Source organism: Bos grunniens, chromosome 1, assembly GCF_055505025.1.
Source record: "Bos grunniens cultivar Pamir isolate PY7600 chromosome 1, Bosgru_T2T1.0, whole genome shotgun sequence".
Taxonomy (NCBI): domain Eukaryota; kingdom Metazoa; phylum Chordata; class Mammalia; order Artiodactyla; family Bovidae; genus Bos; species Bos grunniens.
The window spans coordinates 98,049,501-98,072,390 of record NC_141165.1 but is presented as its reverse complement, the minus strand read 5'-3'; the positions used below and the strand labels follow the sequence as shown (position 1 = coordinate 98,072,390).

General features: G+C 39.5%; 1 protein-coding gene across 48 annotated transcripts in view; it reads right to left on the bottom strand.

Moving 5' to 3' along the window:
• Nucleotides 1–22,890, bottom strand: part of ZBTB20 (zinc finger and BTB domain containing 20) — an 847,908-nt gene that overhangs the window by 300,797 nt on the left and 524,221 nt on the right. The window contains exon 1 of one of the 48 annotated variants that reach the window (XM_086405188.1): nt 9,070–9,430. The exons of 46 other annotated variants lie outside the window; for them this stretch is intronic. The gene's annotated coding sequence lies outside the window, so the exon portion shown is untranslated. Of the gene's footprint in view, nt 1–9,069; nt 9,431–22,890 lie in introns of those variants that run through there. One more of the 48 variants, XM_086405383.1, reaches the window with a different exon arrangement.

Sequence of the window (22,890 nt, the reverse complement as noted above, 5' to 3'; positions counted from 1 at the left end):
AGTAGCACTTCTCAGAGATGTGACAATGACATATTATGTTGTTCAGGAATATAATGAAAATATTGTGGTAACAGATGAGAGAGGTTCAGCTCTTATAGACTTTAATTTTTAATTATACTATGTAACCAACAAAGAAATATTGTGGTGAAGCAGAAGAACAATAATCAGGCTAATATGGAAAGTAAAACTTTAGTCTCTGCCACTAACTGTGTGTCCCACTATCTGCCTCTCCATCCTCCATTCCTTTTCAGAGTGATATAAGGGTTTATAAGATAACCGAAAAACACATTTGCCTTATGAGGAGTCATAAATTCTATTACTATTGTGGTTTTCTGAGTCATGATAATCCTTTGGGAATTTGTATTTAAGGCAGTATGTAGAAGGATGACTCCAAGTCCAGGAAAGAGAGTGACCAAATAGAATGTTAGCCAGCATGACTGATAAGCTCAAACTCCAATGTCTAATTTTGTAGTGGCATCTCTGGACAGAGTTGATAGTTATCATGGGGGTACAAACATTTTCATTAAAAACCAAAGAGAAACATACATAACTTTGAATCTTCCCTTGTTGGTCTCCTAGATCAATCCCAAAGCATCATCTAATAAACATGATGACAATTTGCAATTTTATTTAAATTTCTTTAGTATATAAACATTCAAGTCAATTATTTTAGCTTCCAATTTTCAGCTTGACTATATCTCAGGACAGAATGGACTCCTTAAACGTCTAGGGAATCATTTAGACGTGGGTCACTGTATCATCTGTACCTTCCTGGGTACTACTCTAACTCTTCAGTACTAGTCTTTTCACAAGTGAGCATGGGTCAAGGCAAAGAGAGGAAAGAATGGGGCAAATCCTTACAAGCTGTGATCCCTGTTGTACAGGTAGGTCTAAAGGTGACTCTGACCTTAAACAGAATAGAGAATGTCTTCAAGTAGGAAAACCAAAACACCTGTATTCTGAACCTATTGGAGAGTTTCTGGCCCTTTTTAACATTTGACCTTCAATGAATAATACAACTGCTTTTAGCCCTTAGCTCACACCAGTTGCAAAGGTGGCAGATACCTGTCATATTTTAGGACAGCTTATCACCTTAACTCCTGGAGTGATAGAGTATTTATAGACACAAAGATAGAAACATAAAACACATATGTATAGGCAGGAGTCCCTTGGAGGTGGCGATTAGGACTAGGCAGTAATTTTAGCTTGAAGTTCCTATGACTTAAATAGCCACTTGAGCTCTGCTCTCACAGTTTACGATGTCAATAGAACCCCTAAATGAAATTACAGCCTTCTGATACGCAGCAGGATATCCTTTCTTTGCCATGCAATATACACGGCCAGGAGAAATTGCTCTGTACATGGAGTTTCACTAAGGCAGAATTTATCATAAGGCTGCTCTGCTAAAATATCATTAGGCTGTTATTCACTGGATAACACATCTAATGACTCGGGGTGCACTTGATAGCCATGTTTCAGTGAACACACACACACACCCTGATGTGAACTGGGCACTCCAGTGCTTCAAAGCACTATCGATTTCAATTCTACCATAATTTACACCTGGCTTGTTTTGCCAATAGCTTGAACCCATGCTAACACTGGAACATACACATTCAAGTATTAGAGGAATCAGAAATGAACTGTGTTGCAAAATGCATGCAGCAGACTTTCCAGGATTCTGTCTTTATCATCTCCCTTAATGCTACTGAAATATCCTATACTATTTTCTCTGTTATTTTGTACATTTCTTCTGTTAGCACTGTCCATTGTTGACGGTGAGAGTAATCTCATATTTGTACAAACTGTGGGTACTTCCAGGGAAGGAACTGGGTGCTAGTCATCCTGGTTCCTCCAACATCTAGCACAGCACCTGGAGCATAATAGTTGCTCATAATAATTTTGTTTAAGTCTCTTCTTCCTTTCTCTGTTCCATAAATGTGGTTCACTCCAGGGGTTTGCTCTCTTTTGCTTTCTACCAATACATTTTCCTTGAGAAAGGTCCATTCTTTAACTATGATGCTGAAGCTGACGCTTCAGATGATGGCCAAACTTACGTCTATTCCTGACCTATCTTCCACTTTCCTGACTAAATCCAACAGCCTACCAGGCATCAGTCTGGATGTTTCCCCAACATCTCAAATTGAACACAGTCAAAGACAAATTTATCCCCTTCCTGCAGCCTACAAGACCCATTCCTCCTCCTCATAGCTATCTTGCTTAGTCGTGGAAGGCAGAAACTTGGGAGTAATCCGAAATTCCTTTCTCTTGATGCCCAGCCCAAAGGTTATTAAGGTGTGTCCATTCTGCCTCTTATCTCTTGAACGTGTCTCTTCCTTTCTATTCCCGTAGTTATTGTCCTAGTTCAGAGCTTCATTGTGTTCTGTCTCAACAATTTTAGTTGCCTCCTAACTCATTTTTCTGTCTCTCTTCTCCCATTCCTCCAATCCATCCTCTACCCTGCTGCCTGGGTGATCTTCTATAACACAATTTGATCATTAACCTTCTCTACTTAAAACTTTTAAATGGCTCCCCACATATCCTAGGATGAAGTTAAAAGTCTTTGCATGGCAATCAAGACCCAACAGGATTGTTCCCTGCCCACGTCTATAGCATAATTTCTCCACACTCCTGCACTAAACGTTAGTGATACTGGTCCCCAACTCTGCTATGCTATTTCCTACTGCTAGTCCTCTTACTGAATGTCCTTCCTCCCTCTGACCGCTTGGGAAAATCCTTCAAGGCCTAGAAGGGATTTATTAGCTCTTTTATGAAGCTTTTCCTAACTCTACCGCAAAATACATTCAGGTAAACTTTTGCTATTTTGTGCCTCCAAGGTTCCTTGAGCATCCTTCAGTTATGATTCTTAGCATATGGCATTATCCCAACTTGTTTCCCTATCTGTCTCTCCACCAATGAGCAACTTGAGGTCATGTCTTTTCATCTTTGTATTGTCAATGTCAAGACCAGACTTTCACAACAGCATGCTCAGGCTCCCACTGCCTCTCCTGTCACGTCTACCACTCTGCTGCATGCCCACTCTCATCCTGCTACAAAGACTGCCTTGTTACCACTCAAACTTGCCTGACACAGTCTTGCTTCTTCACCTTTCTCAAATGTTGTCCCCTTAGGGAGGCATTCTGTTTCCGTTATGTTAAAATCGCAACCTTAGCCCTCACACAACCATACTCTGTTTGTCTCTCTCCTCTTATTTAACTTTTCTCCATAGCACTTACCAGTGCTATCTAACATACTTTATATTTTAAATATGTACCTGTTTGTCATCTTTCTCCGTTGCCTAAAATTCAAGTATTTTGAGAATAGAGACTTCTGTTGGTTTTGTCTACTGTAGTATCCCAAGCCCTTGGAAAAGCCCTAGGTTCACAGTATGTGCACCTTAATAAATACTTATTAATAAATGAATCAATCTTTAACTGTTAGAACAATACCTGACACAGAATATGGTTCAAAAGTGTTTCTTGCATTAATAAGTATATGAGTGAATGAATGAATGTTAAATCTATGTTTAATGAATGTAATGAAGAGACAGTCTTTGTAATCTGATCCTCATAACAATGCTGATAAATAAGTCAAATGGGTACTATTATCCTCATTAGACAAATGAAGTAGATGAATAAGGTTAGAAGCCTAAGTTAAGGCAATGTGGGTAGTTGAAGCTTTGCTACTCTTTTTCAATTCACTGTTAAAAGGAAGAGACATTTTTTTCTGCACTCTGTTCATGATGTATGTCTAACATTTATTACACTATTTTGGTTCCTTTTGACTAGGAAGGCAATTAACAGGAGATGCAAGGTGCTAACACTTTTTATTACAATTTGTGTCTTTCCTTATTAGGTGCTTTTCATAAAAACAGATCCTTTTCTTTCATTTTCAAAAGTGGATTAGGCACTCATACAATTTTGCCCCTCAGAGTTGTTTGTACATGACTACCCAAGAGGGCATCATGCTACAAATCCTGCCAGAATGAACTGGAAGGTGAGTGTGGCATTTGTTGATTGAAAATGAACAGGTTGTTTGGTGCCAAGTTTGAGCTAATGGAGATGTCTTCTATGTGTTAACACCCAAAGGAGAACATATTCAACAACAAAACATTTCAGTTTTTGGCATGTCTATGGAGAGTTAACTTTCCATTGTTCAAGGGTTAATTATCCATTATGTGAATCATTTCTCTTTCTCCCTCTGGCTGCTTACATCTAGGAATTCAGTTTACTAGAGGATAAAGGGGAAAAATAAAAAGAGAAGGAAATAAAACCAGTACATTTCATTTATATATATTAGAAGCTCTAGAAAATAATTCAATGTAGGAGACAGAATTAGATGTAGCTTAGTGATTACTAAGTTGATTGACCATTGATGACAGATATAATTAAATTTCACAAGATATTTTGGATTCTTTTAATTATTGTTTATTAGGGTCAGTTTGTTGTATATGAAGTTAGTCTCTAGATGTTATTCATGTCAGCAGGGTACCGTTTAGGGTGCTGGAATGGTTCCCTCTCCTCCGATGTGTCCAGAGCACCAAATGTGCCTTAGTATGCTCCAGCTTACTGATTGAAGAAGCACCTAGAGATCCCACCAATTTCTTTATGCATTCATGAGAAACAATTGCACTTGGCTGTTTTCAGTTATTATCTGCCTCAGACAGGGCATTTAATTAGTACTTTTTAAGATAGTGGAAATGATTGGGCAGTCTGTCTTCTTGACCCTTTCTTTACTGTGTTGTCTGCCCCAACCCTCTCCTGTCTAGTTCATGGGTATTCATAGCTAGTCCTCATGCCTTTCCACATCTGATGTCAACCTGAGCTCCTTAGATATTGAGTTTGAGGAGACGAAGAACCACTGACTGACTATAAGCAAATACTGACAAACTGGAGAAGTTTTTGGTCAATATGATACTTTACAGGTGAGTTTGGTACTTTCAGACTGCAGGAGCAGAACAATGTAGGTATTTGGCACCCTCATGAGTCCTAGGAAATGAATGGAACTACTGCATGCTCAAGACTCCATGTCCCATCAGAAATCACTTGGGCATGTAGAGATTAGAAAAGCTACCTTGGCAAATGATGCCATCAGCTAGTTGGAAGATCTAATATGGGAGTTTAAAGGATTCAGATACAGAAGAATTGATTTGTTTTCTGGACATATTTCTTCCGTATGATTAGCAATATGTACTCAATGTCAATACACTGCCATATAGGTATCATCCATCCACTTATCCATTCATTCATTCATCACCTATTCATTGATCCTTCACTCAGATTGAGGCAATTCAACATTGGTTGGAAGGGAGGTAAATAAACATAAAATGTAGCACCTGCCCTCTAACCACTTGTAGTTTCATATGTATAAAAAAACTTCAGTACAAAGCAGTATATGATGTGTCAAATGAAAGCTACAGATTTTTAAAATGCAATTAATGTCAGAAGGGAAAGTTCACTTTTAATCTAGGTTTTTACAGAAAGCTTCAAAGAAAAAAGTGTGACTTCACAAGGATATGTCTTGGCTGGGTATCTTGAAAAGGTATCTGGGAAATTATAGTTGCTGATGTTGATATGTAAATACAGCATCAAAGTATTTAATGTACAACTAAATCACTGAGAAACTAGAATAAACTGGGTCATTTGGATATAAATTCATTCTTACAAAATAAAGTGAATCATTAAATATATTATGAATTTTCAGATAATTAAAAGCAATTTCATTTCTTTCTACTTAAACTACTTTATACATATAGCAATTAATATTTTGAAGTTGTACATAAATAGAATTTAGGCTCATAATTTAACATGTGTGTTTGATGAAGGATAATTACCAATCTTATCAGCTAACCAAATCTTATCTTTTGCAGATTCTGTTCATAAATATTTGTGTAAAATTTCTGTGTTGTCAGTGTGATAGAACGTCAACTACATTTCACTTATGGTTAATTTGTAAAACGTTTGATTGAGTTTAGAGGCAAGTGAACCTAGCTAGGATTTGGTTATATTTTTAATAGCTGAATATAGGTATGTTGCCTGGAGGAAGAAATGGCAATCTACTCCAGTATTCATGTCTGGAGAATCCCATGGACAGAGGAACTTGGCAGACTACAGTCCAGGGGGTCGCAAAGAGTTGGACACAACTTAGCAACTGAGCATGAGCACAGGTATACTGAATACAGATTACACACAAGCTAACATACATATATAATCACATGATACAATGAATCAGCACCTTCTTCCTAACGTTTAAAAACACATGTCTTTTAAAAGAAATCACATAAATATCAAAAACATTTCTATATAAATAAGAAAGAATAATTTCTTATTGAGATAATAATAATTCTGTCATTTAGAAATGCTGTTTGAATCTATTTGTGACTGCCTAATTAAATGAATATAACACTTGGGAAGTGCTTACAGCAAAAATGTACATGCAAGAAAATAGACATTTTATAACATGCATCTTCTGAAATTAAAATAAAATTTTTAGAATCAGCACTCAGAAAATTGAATTATCAATAGTACATTATGGAGGTTTATAACACAGGTTTTGAAAAGATCAGGTAACTATTTACAACCATTTCAATGGAAAGAAATACATCATTATCTTGCCTTTCTATCAAAGGTGTACTGATCAAACTAACTTAAATACTCTAACTCAGCCATGCAATTCTTTCTTCCACAGCCACGTGGAACTCCAGGTCTTGGCAACAATAAGGAAAATTTCTCTGGCAGGTTATCTTTTTAAAATGTCATCTTGGGATATACTCTTAGATATTTGTGTTTACCTATTTTCTGCTTAAATATGCTCACAACATTTTGTGTACAAGCACAGAGGATTTCAATAGTAAAATGTTTTCTAAATGTTAGCTATCCAGCTTACCCTGAGTGCAGTCTTAGCAGATATCATCTCTACGAGAGATAACGGACAATTCTCCCAGGAGTCTGTGGAGCCTGAGTGTTAACTGTGAAGGCACAACCTCACATAGGTCTTGGTAGTAATGGGTAAAAGTGAGTTACATTTATATATCACACTTTAAAAAATTTTAACCCTATTTTCCCTTTCAGCTTCTTTCCTCAGAAAAACAGAGAACTAATGGAAAATCCCCAAGAAATATTCCACATGCATGTAGTATAATTAACATGGCCTAGCTGAAATAAGCAAGCTTTCCATTAAATACCATCAAGCTTTGAGCATACTGGTCCTAATAAAACTCTGGGACTTCTTCCTATCACAATGACAGCTCAGGAATTTGATGTGCCTCCCAAACTATAGGAACCATGAACGTAAGCTGACTCTGTGTGCTAGAGGTCACTGACAGAGCCTGATGAGGCTGTAGCAGGGGTCAGTGTCTGTAAGGACCATGGGACTATATAAGCATGAGGTGGTAAGGAATCCTCCTGCCAGTTCAGGAGAGCTGCAGGAGACACAGGTTCAATACTTGGGTTGCGAAGATCCCCCCGGAGAAGAAATGGCAACCCATTCCAGTATTCTTGCCTGAAAAATCCAATGGACAGAGGAGCTTGGTGGGCTATGGTCCACGGGGTTGCAGGAGTCGGACATGACTGAGCATGCACGAGTTCTATGGTTAAGAATCTGAATCACCCAGAGTAGCAAACAAAATTCCCAAAGTAAGCATCGATGTGATATGCAGAGTGATTGCACCAGCTTGGACAGGAGTCCGCACAACAGGCACACAAAATACACATCTGGTTAAACGCAAAATCAACTAGTGCTAAAGCATTTCCAACTCTGAGGAAGAATCTACTGGCAAAGTGTTAATAGCAAGGAAAACTAAAACAATAAATTAGCATCTCTTTCCAAATATTTAAGAACATCGAGTGAGTGCCCCTTAGGCTGGGTTGTGGTTCTTGGAAGTTTTAGCCTATGAGAACCATATTGGGAACATCAAAGACTCCTCCTTGCCTCCAAAGAGCAATTCACTTCAGATGCTGCCACACAGTCAAATGCTTTTATGGCCACCATGTTTTTTTGGTTTTTATTTTTTCCACTCTTAATATTTTGGAACACACTGGATCCTTAAGATTGGAAAGAAAACAAGAAAACACAGTGAGATCAAATACCTCTGAAAAAGCAACTAAGTAGGGACCTGATGGTAAAAGATAAATACACGTTCCAACTGAAACTCCACTTCCAGGGAGAGTGTGAATTATTAACAAGGACATGGAAGGCAAGTATTGGCACCAGAAGCTGGTCTGTTGACTCCTCTGCTAGTCTCATATCACACAGCGTGCCACCACCCCCATCTCATTTGTTAGACAACTTCTGAGCACACTCAATCAGAGGCTCTTATATTGAGGACGATACTATATTTGGGTTTAATACTGTGAGGACAGTCATCTAGTTTTCCTGTGTCACGATGATAAATTTCCCTGGAACCAAATAAGGATTTCCCTTGCATTCTTCTGTTTAATATCATGAATGCAGAAGAATAAAGACAAGGGTATGACAAATAATATTTTCCAAAGGTTGGGTGGGGGAAGTTTCCCAAACATTTAAAAACAGCCAGTTCTTAGCAAAGTGATCTTCAGAAGAACAGTATTAAACAATATTCTTGTTCCACGCAGCCACTTTTACTCCTTGCTTAACTGGGCACGTTACGTATTCTGAGCATAATGTAAATGTGCAAAGGAGAGATGCACGAAAAGCTGGTAGAGAGAAACTCCAAACGGATCCTGAATCCCACTTTCACTTCCCCCTCCTATAACCCCATCTGCTACCTCCCAGCCGCACTCACTCACCTATCTTTCTCCTCCCACCAGCATGTTTGCTAGGCATGTCAAGGCTGACATCCATCGGTGGTAGCATGAAACCTAAGCCTGCAGGCTCCTCCTGAGCACAGACTCAAGGCTCAGCCATTGTCCATAGAGTGCTCTCAGCTGTACATAGTAAAATCTTCATCAGGCCGTTGGATTGTTTGGTAGCTTTTTAAAAAAAAAAATTCCATTTTTTTCCATTTAAAAAACACTCGTTATTTTCTGACTGCCTCAGAGACACCAAGAATAGAATCCTTGACACATCAAATTCTGGAACCTCACCACTCACCAGGACTGTGGTTCCTGATCCAAGGAGTGTCGCCTGAGAATCAGCACAGACTCCCGAGGCTGTCCAGGCCTGGCAGCTAAGCTCCCTGCTTTGATTAGTTCGTCGAGTTCACGGTGTTCCAGAGTGCTGAAGCACAGAAATTAGGGAGGGGAGGTGGAAGGAAAATCACTGGAGCCTCTTACGATCTAACTTCCACTAACTGAGAGGAAATGTCTTATAAATAAACAACAGCAAGAGAAACAAAAAAAAAAAAAACCCATCCCGTCCTGCCAGAGGAATGTACATTATTGTCTCCCGACGGAAAACTTTACACCACACCAGAATGCAGCCATTTCTCCTGAAACTACCTCCCTCAAAACAGAAAGGAAAAGAGAATCAGAAAGAAAAGGAGAACAAAAAGAGATTTTTTTTTCATCTCCTTGAATTCTGTTGGGAAGTTCATGTCAGTTCCCAGTAGACACATAAGCAGTTTCAACAGTGTCACTGTTCTAGGATTTCTTGTGGAGGCTGCTTATTAGCAAAATTTCATTTCTGCCCAGATGACTGCTGTGCCATCCGGACATTTTCAGAAGGGAAGTTCAGGGAGGGGGGAGGGTGCGATTGTGGAGGAGAGGAAGAAGAGAGGACAAAGGAACATTCCTGATGAACCGGAATGCCCTAGACACGGCCATGAAAAAGCCAGCCCCCGCCCACCACCCTACTATTGCTTGTTGAGGGCTTGGTGATGCAGTGTGTTTAATCTACTTACTCTTTCTGCTCGAGAGGCTGAGGTTCCTACATTTCCAGCTCATGCTGGACTGTACCGTAAGCAACAAGTGAAATGAGTTCAGTGATCTCATTCTAGTCCTTCGACTCCTGTCCACATCGCTAAGCGACTGCACAGCTTGGCACAGGCCAGGATGAGTCAGCAGTCTCTGGTCATGAGAGGCCAGGCCTGGAATAGCAGGGGTGGGGGGGTGGTGTTAGGTCAGGAGCAAAATGAAGCAGAAAGGCAGTTTAGATGGCAGGGCTCAGCTCTGCAATTCACAGAGATACTGCAGGTCAAAATGAAAGAGCCTCATCAGCTCTGGGGTGAAGACTGAAGGACTGTACAAAAAGGAGCAGCAAGGGAAAAACTTAGAACAGCTGCCTACCAAACATAGCAAGAACAAATTAGAGTACCGCAGACAGAAAAAGAGGGCATCAGTAGAGCCCTGGAGGAGAAAAGATGCTCATTAAGATCTCTGTAATACCTTTTTTTCCATGTGCTCCTAAACTTGATTTAAGAAAAAGTGGTTACCTATACACCATCCTGTGGTATTTTGGTATTGCTTTCCCTATTTGATAAGTAGCAAAACAAACAAATAAAAGAAAAGCGGTACAGTAAAATCACAACAGGAAGCCTCATGTTCCATAAAATAATGTGATTATAAGTAAAAGCCTAATATCTCAAAGATGTGCATTTGGGTCAATGACATCCTCGCAAAATCTGGTCACAAAATGGTTAAAGAGAAGCACTCCAGTTAAGCTTGGGTGGCAGTAAAGAAGAGCCAAGAGAAAGGAGAGAAGTAAGTTCAGTGTTGGAAAACAAAGGGAATATGAGACTGTGTCTATATTTCTGCTCCATGGGGTCAGCATGGACCTCCATCAGCAAGTGACACTTCTTGTCAACAGGACTTTCCCACGCCTCTTCCTGTGCAGGAGTACTGTTATATAGCAAGAGGAGAAGGAAAATAAAACAGTCAGAGGAAAAAAACAGGTTCAACATAAAAAATAAATCAATGAACAGACATTTTTTTGGAGGAGGCTAATAGCCTGAATGAGTCAATGGATAAAGAAAAGACTTAGGGTAGGAAACAAACTCAGAGGGAGCGTTTCTAGATAAGGAAACTGAGGTGGGGACAGAATGGTCAGCAAATAGTGGCGATGGCCCCCAAACAAGGGAGAAAGCAACTTGAAAAGTCAGATGGGGTACAGCAAGAGTTGCAGGAAAAAGAGAACACCATTATCAGGGCTGGGAAACACTAGTAAAAGATTTCTTTACAGAGCTTTAGACAGAGCTAATAAAGACTCACTATATATTCCTAACTATTTTTGTATAAAGATGAACAGTTGTGTAAAATGTATAAAAAAAAGTAGAATAAATTTTTAGTTTTTATTCCAAAGATCATTAAATCATCTCACCACCTCTTTGATAAATGCTTGACCTTAAGAAAATGAACTTTCTAGCCTCAGTTTTCTTTTCTTTGAAATGGAATATTATCACCTTGAATTATTATAAAGATGGAATCAATGTTTGCTGATCCTTATCATGGTAGTATCTATCACAGGTTGGATACTCAATGAAATGCTAATTGTTTGTATCTTATTAACCTATCATCTTCCTAAGTACTCAGTGAAAGAATCATTTCCAGTGTTGTTGCAATGGATTCAGAGGATCCAATAGGAAGACCTTACATCTAGTAAATTCCTCAGAGAATGTTGTTTCAAAAAGCTTGTTTCTATCTGGAGATTTGAAACATTATGTATGAACACAGAGGATGTTAAAAACCTATTATGTTAAAATCTCGATTTGGGGTATCTATATTGTCCAAGCAGCTTGGAACTTAATAACACGAAGTAACTAGAAACCTGAAACAGAAGAGGGATGTTTAGAAGCATCTCCAAAAGCAACAGGATAAAAGTGCTATTGGCCTTGACTGCGTGATGAGGGTTTTTTACCAAAGGGGAAAACTTAGTCCAGTTGATCATCCCAGCCTAATTGATTAATTGTGGGTCTGGCCATCTGGCTGATGAATGCTGACACCCAGCACTGATTACTGCGTAACACAAATCCGGGTGTGCTCTGCCTGCTGCCTCCCACAATAATGGCAACGCTGAACTTCAGGTTAGCTTCTTCAGGCCTCTTGGCTCAGTCTCTTCATGGAACAGTGGTTGTGGCAGGGAATATTTTACTAGACCTGGTCAAGCATTATCTTCTCTTATTTCAGTTACCCACTCCTTTCCAACTCCACGCCTACCTGCTCCTGAGCCCTCTTCTTGTATATAATCACTTCCCATGCGAAGCATTCCATCTGTAGTTTTCATCATACTGTCTGACTCTCTCATTTCCGGTTGCTCTATTCTGAAACATATTCAACTTGTCTGAAAGACCCATACTGTTATTTCACAGGGTATCCTACGGAAACATTTTTATTGTCTCTCCTTTGTTACTGGTTTATTTCAAAGTATCCTGTGCTTCCAAATAAAATTATTTCACCTAACTCATGAGCCTTATTATGAGGCCCACATATGGCTTAAGTTTTCCAGGAGGTTAACAGAATACAAAGGTTAATAGAATATAATTCTTGCATCTTAAATCTACATCTGATCCTTAGGGTGTCCCTGGGAGAAGATTCTCCCTACAAGGACTCTGGAGCACATTTAAGTGCTAGGAAAAAGAGTCAGGCCCATGTAAATAACAGGAATCAATGGGAATGCCACACACGAAATAATCAAGACAACTTGTACATGGGAGAATTCTCAAAGTAAATCAAATCTGAATGTGTAAATATAAACCCTGGGGAATTACAACCAAATTATTTTATTATTTTTTTGTAGAAAGGGATGGAGGAGTAAACTGATAGAAAATATCTTTAGAAACATTGGCCAAAGAATCACAGTGAAAGAGAATCATTCATTTCCCCTCTCTTTTTTCTCGGACTGATTTCCATCTCAGAATTCATTTTTCTTGCTTCTCACAGATGCTGAATTCTTCTATGTTCCAGGCTGGGTTAGTGTTAATTTTCAGTAGAGAATGGCAGTAGCATGCTGAACTACAGAGTTCCAGACTGGGAGTTGGGAAATGTTTTTGGCCTGACTGTCAGTAAACAGCTATGTGTCTAGGGCAAGTCAAGTCCCTTAACTCCCCATGTCTCAGTGTCTTCATTGAAAAATGATAGGGTTGGACTGCATGAACTCCATAGTCTCTGCCAACATGAAGATTCTATGGTTCTATAGCTCATTTCCTTTTTCTCTCTGGCACCAACTGCTCAGCAACTCTGCTTCTAGTCATTTCTCTGCTCTCAGTTACTGATGGAAAAATATCGCCTTCATTTACTACCCAGTATTTGGTATTTGTAACCTTTCTCTCTCTCTCTATTTTTTTTTGATGCTAGATATTTTGAGTCATAAACATGAACATATCCAGATAGATGCTTTAAATTTGAAAGCATTTAAGGAGAATAGCTTTCCCATGTAGAAACATTTAGTGCAGCTCGGCATGGAGGAAGCCAGGCATCCAAAAGTGGAGCAAAGGGGCCAATTCACAAATGAGAGGAAGCCTTTCATAATAAGAGTCTCTAGACTCTCCAGTTTAGACAGAGCTACCAAATTCTAGCTACTTTTCCAATCAATCGCAGACACCCTCACAGACACTTAGGACTACAAATTTGAGGACCAGCACTGGCAGTGATGCAGTTCTTATTTCACCTCCACCATGTATTGCCAAGTAGGATTTAGGATGGCATAGTAATAAGAGCCAAGAGGACAATCTGTCATTTATTTTCCTCCAAACTTTTCAAAATTTCCCATTTGGGCTCTGTTTCCCAGTTTTAATTTGGTAACTGCCATTTTTCAGCATTTCTTTTAACAGGTTACTAATAATTTCTGATACAGGATCTCATATTTCATTTTGTGCTGCTAGAACTGCTGTTAATATTTCATCTGCCTTCAATTCAGCTCTGAATCAAGGCTGCTGGGGTTTTGATACACAGTTAACACTTTGGATCTGGGGATTTGATCATCAGTGTTCACCCAGCTCGTCCATATATTTTTAGGTAAGAGTACTAAATTGTCTCAGAACTATCTCAAAGTGTGCTATACATTTTAAGGATATGTTAGAGTATCTCTTTCTGGATTTGGTATCTCTTCTGTGTTTGGTCTCCCAGGTAGCTTGCTATTTATTTCAGTATTAGTGTTCTGATAGCAGAGGGCAATGGTTCCGAGTCAGGCCTCACAGTCAGATCTAAGCTCAAAACCTTGCCCTGAGATGTACTACACAAAGCATGTTACGTCAGTTCCTTAACCTTCCAGAACCTCTATTTCTCTATTTGTAAAATAAGGATAATAACAGTGTGTGTGTGTGTTAATCACTCAGTCATGTCCTGCTCTTTGCAACCCCATGGACTGTAGTCTTCCAGGCTCCTCTGTCCGTGGAATTCTCTAGGCAAGAATACTGGAGTGGGTAGCCATTCCCTTCTCCAGGGGACCTTCCTGACCCAGGGATGGAACTTGCATCTCCTGTACTGCAGGCAGATTCTTTACCCTCTGAGCCACCAGGGAAGCCCCATCTACCCCTGTTGCTACAAGTTCTCAAAAAACCATGGGAATCATTATTTCCCTAGCATTACTAATCTAAATATTCACATTATAGTGTTATTATTTTCCAACATCTTTTCAAGGCCAACAAATTACTTTTGAGTCCAGGCTTTTGTTGTCTGCCTTTTTACAGTTTACATTTTACAAAACTCTCAGTGAGATCAAGTAAAATATTTTAAAATCAGATCCTTAAAACCATATGTACAGTTAAAAATAGTACACAGCGTCATATTCTTAAGTCACTTTTCAATCTAGCATCAAATTCTCAAAACTCTTTGTTCCTCTAACAGCGAGGCTGGGATAAGGCCCATCATACTAATGCTAATCCATTCCATAAAGAGATGATTTACTGCTACCTACTCCCAAACAATACATATTACTTCAATCCTTTTTAGTCATGGAGCAGTCATGGTCCATCAGGAAACAGAAACCACACAGTAATTTGAATAGGAAAAATTTAATATAAAGAGTTATTAACTATAACAGGGGTTTGGAGTAATGAGGGAGTGACTAATGATAAGACAACTGTAAATTATACAAGATGGGCTCAATAAAGGACAGAAATGGTATGGACCTAACAGAAGCAGAAGATATTAAGAAGAGGTGGCAAGAATACATACAAGAACAATACAAAAAAGATCTTCATGACCCAGATAATCATGACGGTGTGATCACTCACTTAGAGCCAGACAACCTGGAATGTGAAGTCAAGTGGGCCTTAGAAAGCATCACTACAAACAAAGCTAGTGGAGGTGATGGAATTCCAGTGGAGCTATATCAAATCCTAAAAGATGATGCTGTTTAAGTGCTGTAGTCAATATGCCAGCAAATTTGGAAAACTCAGAAGGGGCTGCTGGACTGGAAAAGGTCAGTTTTCATTCCAATCCCAAAGAAAGGTAATGCTAAAGAATGCTCAAACTACTGCACAATTTTACTCATCTCACACGCTAGTAAAGTAATGCTCAAAATTCTCCAAGCAAGGCTTCAGCAATATGTGAACCGTGAACTTCCAGATGTTCAAGCTGGTTTTAGAAAAGGCAGAAGAACCAGAGATCAAATTGTCAACATCTGCTAGATCATTGAAAAAGCAAGAGAGTTCCAGAAAAACATCTATTTCTGCTTTATTGACTATGTCAAAACCTTTGACTGTGTGGATCACAATAAACTGTGGAAAATTCTGAAAGAGATGGGAATACCAGACCACCTGACCTGCCTCTTGAGAAACCTATATGCAGGTCAGGAAGCAACAGTTAGGACTGGACATGGAACAACAGACTGGTTCCAAATAGGAAAAGGAGTATGTCAAGGCTGTATATTGTCACCCTGCTTATTTAACTTATGAGCAAAGTACATCATGAGAAACGCTGGGCTGGGTGAGCACAAGCTGGAATCAAGATTGCTGGGAGAAATATCAATAACCTCAGATATGCAGATGACACCACCCTTATGGCAGAAAGTGAAGAAGAACTAAATAGCCTTTTGATGAAAGTGAAAGAGGAGAGTGAAAAAGTGGGCTTAAAGCTCAAAATTCAGAAAACTAAGATCATGGGTTCCATTACTTCATGGCAAATAGATGGGAAACAGTGGCTGAGTTTATTTTTCTGGGCTTCAAAATCACTGCAGATGGTGATTGCAGCCATGAAATTAAAAGACGCTTACTCCTTGGAAGAAAAGTAATGACCAACCTAGACAGCATATTAAAAAGCAGAGACATTACTTTGTCAACAAAGGTCTGTCTAGTCAAGGCTATGGTTTTTCCAGTAGTCATGTATGGATGTGAGAGTTGGACTCTAAAGAAAGCTGAGCGCCGAAGAATTGATGCTTTTGAACTGTGGTGTTGGAGAAGACTCTTGAGAGTCTTTTGGACTGCCAGGAGATCTAACCAGTCCATCCTAAAGGAGATCAGTCCTGGGTGTTCATTGGAAGGACTGATACTGAAGTTGAAATTCCAATATTTTAGCCACCTGACGCGAAGAGCTGACTCATTTGAAAAGACCCTGATGCTGGGAAAGATTGAAGGCAGGAGGAGAAGGGGACGACAGAGGACGAGATGGTTAGATGGCATCACTGACTCAGTGGACATGAGTTTGAGTAAACTCTGGGAGTTGGTGATGGATAGGGAGGCCTGGCGTGCTGTGGTTCATGGGGTTGCAAAGAGTTGGACATGAGTGAGCGACTGAACTGAACTTAACTGAAATTATATAAGAACAAGCAAATATAAGGAGGAGCCACGACTTCTAAGGCTGATAGAGAGTGCCCGATCAAGAGTCCCTTACACCTTTGGACCAGGCTGCAGTCTTTATTGGGCAAAGTGAAAGTGTTAGGCACTCAGTCGTGTCTGATTCTTTGCAATCTCGTGGACTGTAGCCTGCCAGACTCCTCTGTCCATGGAGTTCTCAAGGCAAGAATACTGGAGTGGGTAACTATTCCCCTCTCCAGTGGATAACTATTCCCCTCTCCAGTGGATCTTCCTGACCCAGGGATCAAACCTGGGTGTCCTGCATTGCAGGCAGATTCTTTACTGACTGAACCACCAGGGAAGCCCATTGTTGCACAAGGCACAGCCAATGACTGAATGGCAGAGAAACTGCTGGAGCAGTGTGTCAGAAAAACTGGCTGGAAGTCTATACTCCAGGGTGTCTGGGAAACTGTTCACAGGGAGGCTGTTTCATCCGAGGCACTCTACCACGTAAACCACCGCCCAATGTGTGCATGTGTGTGTGTGTGTGTGTGGTGGGTAATAGAGGTAGCTGCTGGACACTGGAGAAACTACCTGAACTTCGGCTGCTGGGCCACAGGGCGGAAGTGTGTGCCGCAGGAGCCAGGCCCTAGAGAACCATGCACAGTGCAGGAGCCTGCCAAAAATGTACAGGCAACCTGGAAGGAAACCCTCTTCCTCCTATAATGTCTCTCTGAATCCTCACTGGCAAAGCGCACACACACAGACAGTCAGGAAAGGGAAATATTTAAAGGAGCCAGATACATTTTTGTTGAGCAGGCAAGGAAGGGTGAATTTGGATCTGCGTGGCAGCACATGGATAACAGGCAGAGTTATTAGATCATACACTTGATGAGATAACTCACTTTGGAGATTACAATCCAGTGTTCTCTTACTATATGACTAACTAGACTTGTTTACCTTTGCTAATGCACTGACTCTGTATAATTAAATACATATTGTCAGAATTAAGGACAATAATATTCTATTAAATAAAAGTGGCACTACTAGTATTGGCATGATGACCTCCCCCAACCCAAATGCTGCCCGTGAGTGCTCATTCTCTTCAGTCATGTGGGCTGTTTGTGGCCCCATGGACTGTAGCCCACCAGGCTCCTGTCCATGGGATTTTCCCAGCAAGAAGATTGGAGTGGATTGCCATGCCCTCCTCCAGGGGATCTGCCTGACTCAGGGATTGAACTCACATCTCCTGTGTCTCTTGGACTGCAGGAAGATTCTTAACTGCTAAACCACTGGGTAAGCCCCAAATGCTGCCCACATATGTTTTACTTGTTTACAGTTAACAGATTAGGAAAAATGTAAAGAAATACTAAACTGTTGACCTAGATTTATGCATCGGTGATCCCAGTCCAGAATTTCAACTAAGTGGGTAAATCAGGAGAGTCATTATGAACAATCCACAGCTTCAAGAGTGGTAAAAATGAGCTCAACTATTATCTTTCCTTTCTGCTTTTCTTTTTATTGACTCTAGAACCCATATTTGCTGTTCTATGACTCATTTTGGGGGAGGCTGTTCACTATGAGTTGCTGTATTTTAGAAAAATGTATCATATATTTAGTAGGGAATTTTCCCTATGAGTCTTGTCCTATATTGTTCTACCTTCAATATTATATAGAAAAGCTTAAGTAAATGACCAATGGGAAGCATTCCTTAAGGTATACAGTGATCACTGACAGAACTGATTTTACATATGGATGGGGAGGTATACTTAAATATCTCAACTGTTTTCACCTAATTCTTTTCTTCCTTTTAGAAGAGGGCAGAACTGTTTATTCTATACCTAGAGGTAGGATTTAAGACAAACCCCCGACATTAGAAAGGGTTGTGTGGTGGTAAGAGGCTGAGAGCACAGAAAGCAACTGGGTGAGGAGCGAGTGCTATGGAGAGGAGACAGGCTCAAAACTAAGGCCACAAAGCACCTGTCCCACCCATTTGTCTGTTTTCACTGATGCCTGGTCATAGTAGTACTATCTGCTCTCACTATTATGGGGAGGATCTACTGGCTTCCTTCAGTCGTGTTTTCTGAAAACCAGTGGGATTATCAAGCAAATACTGTAGGCATTGCTTTAGGATTTTAGACAAGTGACTGTCTTTAGAATTTTCTTTTGTTTGTGTTGTCTGTGAAGACTGAGGATAAACCTAATGACCTTACATACATTCGATCCCCATTTCCCCAGCAAACAGATATGCACCCCCTCTTCCCTGCAATTGTTGAGTCCAAAAGGAAACGATGACAAAGGAGAATCATAAGGCCATGTGAATCAGGCAGGCAAGTCCATTTTATTTTAGTGTGCCCTTCTGTTCAGTTGGCTGTTCTGCTCTGACCCACTATATTTACCCTGTCGGCTGCTCTTACTAGCAACATGCCTTTTTAATCAGCCTTCCTGGGGTCTGCATTTGATTACAGCATTTGTGTTCTATTTTGATTCTTTTGTACTGTGCCCTGTGGTGTTAGCTTGAAAGGTGTTATTTATAAAATGAAATTCTATTGTATTGCCACTTGGATTCAAAGAGGACATATAATATTAATGCAGAATGTATTTAATAATATCTTGAATCTATTAAATCAATTTCTTCATGAGAACATAAAATAGGAGGGATGCAAGTAGGTTGGTAACCCAGGTAATAAGTCTTAAGAATTACCTGACTCTCCTCCACAGGCATTCATAAAAGCTGGCATGAGAATCTTTCTCTTAACGTCACGGTTTCCAAAAGGAGGAGACTACCTTTCCTCAGCCAGACCAGTGAAGTGTGCACCTGTTTAAACATTCAATCGTGAAGACCAAACATTTTCCTAGGCCTTGGATGCAAATTTTTGACTAAGGAAACCATGAGACGAAACACGGATATGACTTTTTTACTACCTAGGAAGATTTAGGTAAAGAAGGAAATATAATCAACTGTTTCCAAGGAGCTGCTTGCAGAATTTGTAAAAAAGAAGAAAATTCATTATGTTCTTAACTTCCCTCAAAAGCAGGTTAGGAAAATTCTAGTGATACTAAGGATTGAGACAGAGTTTCCAGGGTGGCATGTTTAGAGTGACACAGGTTTCTTTATGGCTGCTGGGCCTACAGACAAATGCTTATGGATCAGACTGACTGAGTCCTCAACTTTTCTTCACTTCTAATTTTAATGCAAACCGAAGACTGGAACACTATATCACTATATCACAGCTTGCATGGCACATCTGTTGTTGTGTACATTCCACTCTTCCACCATACCCCTTTTTTTTTCCTGGTGATACATCTGAAATCATCAGTGACTAAGCTGCTGTTTAGATAAAGAATAAGGAAGGATCAGGTGCGGAAGACAGGTTAGCAATCAGGCTCTGCAGAATCTGCTAAAAGAAACTGTCACTCACAAGGGAAGCTGGTTATGCAGTCCTAGGGGGAGGGTTCCTAGATTTTTTGCCTGTTCACTTGCTCATTGTATATCTCCAGGAAATCTAGGGTCCATTTTTCTAATCACTAAAATATGGATAACTATATTTACTTCTTTCTATTTTCATTGGACTTCTTTAGGGATGGATGTGATAATGGTCTGGAAGGCTCCAAATTCTCTGCAATGAGGGTAGGATACAATTGCACAACATAATTAAAATAATAGTTCAGACCCCTTTTTAATTTCTCCAAATTCAGATATGAGAAACATTAACAAATGAATGAATTTCCTCCCCTTTGGTAATAAATCATATGCCTTCATTCATAAATCACATCCCAAACATGAGGGGCTAGGACATGTTGAGAAATATACACCTCAATCTTGAATGAAGCCAATTGCAAACTCCTTGCATGAAACAATCATGTTATTTATCTCTGTATCCATCTGGGCTCTACCATGTTGATTTGCATTATATAAGTACTTCATTAATGTTTGTTGAATTGAATTGAAAAATGAAATCATACAATTTCAGAGCTGCAAATAGCTAGAGATCATGTAAGTCCAGTTGCCTCATTTTGATGAGAAAACTGATGCTCAAACTGAGTGACTTATTCAAGTGCAATATTAATAATGTTAAGTCTTCGGAATAGTTAAAAATCTGTCACTGGAAATATATAACTCAATCAATTAAAAAAAATTTTTTTGTCAAAATAAAAAGTACTCTTCAGCTTAAATAGCCTGAAGTATTCTAATCTAGGGCTTCTGAGGTGGCGCTAGAGGTAAAGAACCCACCTGCCAATGCAGGAAATGTTAGGAGACCTGGATTTGATCCCTGGGTCAGGAAGATCCCCTGGAGGAGGGCATGGCAACCTACTCCAGCATTCTTGCCTGGAGAATCCCCATGGACAGAGGAGCGAGGCGGGCTACAGTCCATGGGGTTGCAAAGAGTCTGATATGACTGAAGTGACTTAGCACACACACACATTCTAATCTAACCAAGGAGGCTGAAACCTAAAGCAATAAGTAAACTTCACCAAATGACCATAGACCATAAGCATGTTAGAACTCCGTTACTAAGTTGGCACATTTTACTACTATGCCTATCCCCACTCCACCAGCATATTTTTTGTGTGTAAAGTTAAGGTCTTGAAAACAAAAAGGAATTGCAAATCATTGAAATTATGTGGGATTTATGGATGTGCAATTCAAAAATTAAATTACTTTCATTTATTATTTCAGTTTACTACTTAGCAATATTGTAGATGGTAAGCCAATTTTAAATTCTAGGGTTCAGGAAACAAAGTAGGACAAGACAGTTTATCCTTGGTTAAATAGAAAGTGAGCAAGACTATGAGAAAGATAATTTCCCTTTAGTGGAAGTTACTCATTTGGTATTTGCAGAAACAAGTCTGTCTGACTCTTGCCTGAGTTGTCTGGTTGAATTTGTACCATAGCAATAAAAGCCAGTCAAATTATCCTTTTGACCAACTTAATTTTTTGTGAACAGTATTAAATTTCTTTTTCTTCACTTAAAACAATCAAGAGATTTAAATTCTTGGTTAGAATATAAACAATTGATAGTCAGGTATTTTAATGATCTCCTAAAAATGGCAGCAGAGAGACTGGCAAAGAACAGAAACTGGACAAAAGTAAAATGTCGATCATTGTAAAGTAGGAATCTAGGAATCTCCCACGAACCACTTCACATTTTTCCAGAGCTCCTTTCACAGTAGAAATCTCTGAAGGTTACAGAGAACAGAACTTGAAGAAAAGGGGGACAAGTGATAGCAACAGACTCGATGCTTCCAATACCTGGAGGGCCTGCTGGAGGCCAACATTTGTATATTACTGAAACTTTACTCTGGAAACATAATCAGGTTTTTACAGATTAAGTTCAAATTACTAACTTGATATTTCAGCCTCCATTTCTTGCTCTACTTCCTTCAATGTCCCAGGTTCCAGTACTACCCAGCAAGTATTCCAGAGTGTAGCCACACTATATTAGTATTTCCCTTTTCTTGGCATTGCCAAGGGAGGCCTAAATTTTAATTTTCTATTCTATTATCTCCATGATTTATTAAATCATGTCTGGACTTCTGGGTTGGAATATTATGCATTCATTTACTATGATTCAATAAGCATCTATTATGTGTGAGACACTAGGAAAATAAATAGGAATAAGCCTTACTTCCTGCCTTCAAAGAATTAAGGAATTCACAATGCAGTGTCTACTTCCTATAAATAGCATATGTTCCTTTCTTAAAGCTTTTGTTCTTCTCTTAGTTGGAGTGTCCTAGTGTCGTTCTTTTATTAATCTAATTGCTTTAATTACCTCATAGCCTAGGTTATGTTCTATCATATCCATAAACTGTTTCCCAGTTTTTGTGGTCCACATTAATTCTCTTTTTTCTTCTTTTTTAGACTAGTACAGCTGGAATAGACACTATTGCCAGTCAATATCCATTCCCCAATTTCTTCCTACCTACAGACTCCTATTTTGTTCAGAGTGGCAGTGTGCTCAGTCCTGAATGATGAGTTATGATATTTCTAAGCCAATTATGACAAATCTGTTCCCTGATTTCCTTGCCTCCCTAGCAACCAAGGGGGGCCTTGGGACCCAGTTCTAGTCAATAAGATCTATGTGGCAATCTGCTTGAGAAGCTGGTTTCTGAGAAAGTTTTTTCTCTTCTGATAGAGGTAAAAAGCAATCCTTCTGCTTGCCTCTTCTCCCTTTGAATATGGACAGTACACTTCTAGCTGCAGCAGCTGTTTTGTGACCATAAAGCAACAAACGTGAAATAAGAAATAAAAAAGCAAAGAGAAACACAGAGATGTTGGCCCTCACTTTATCACATACCAGCAG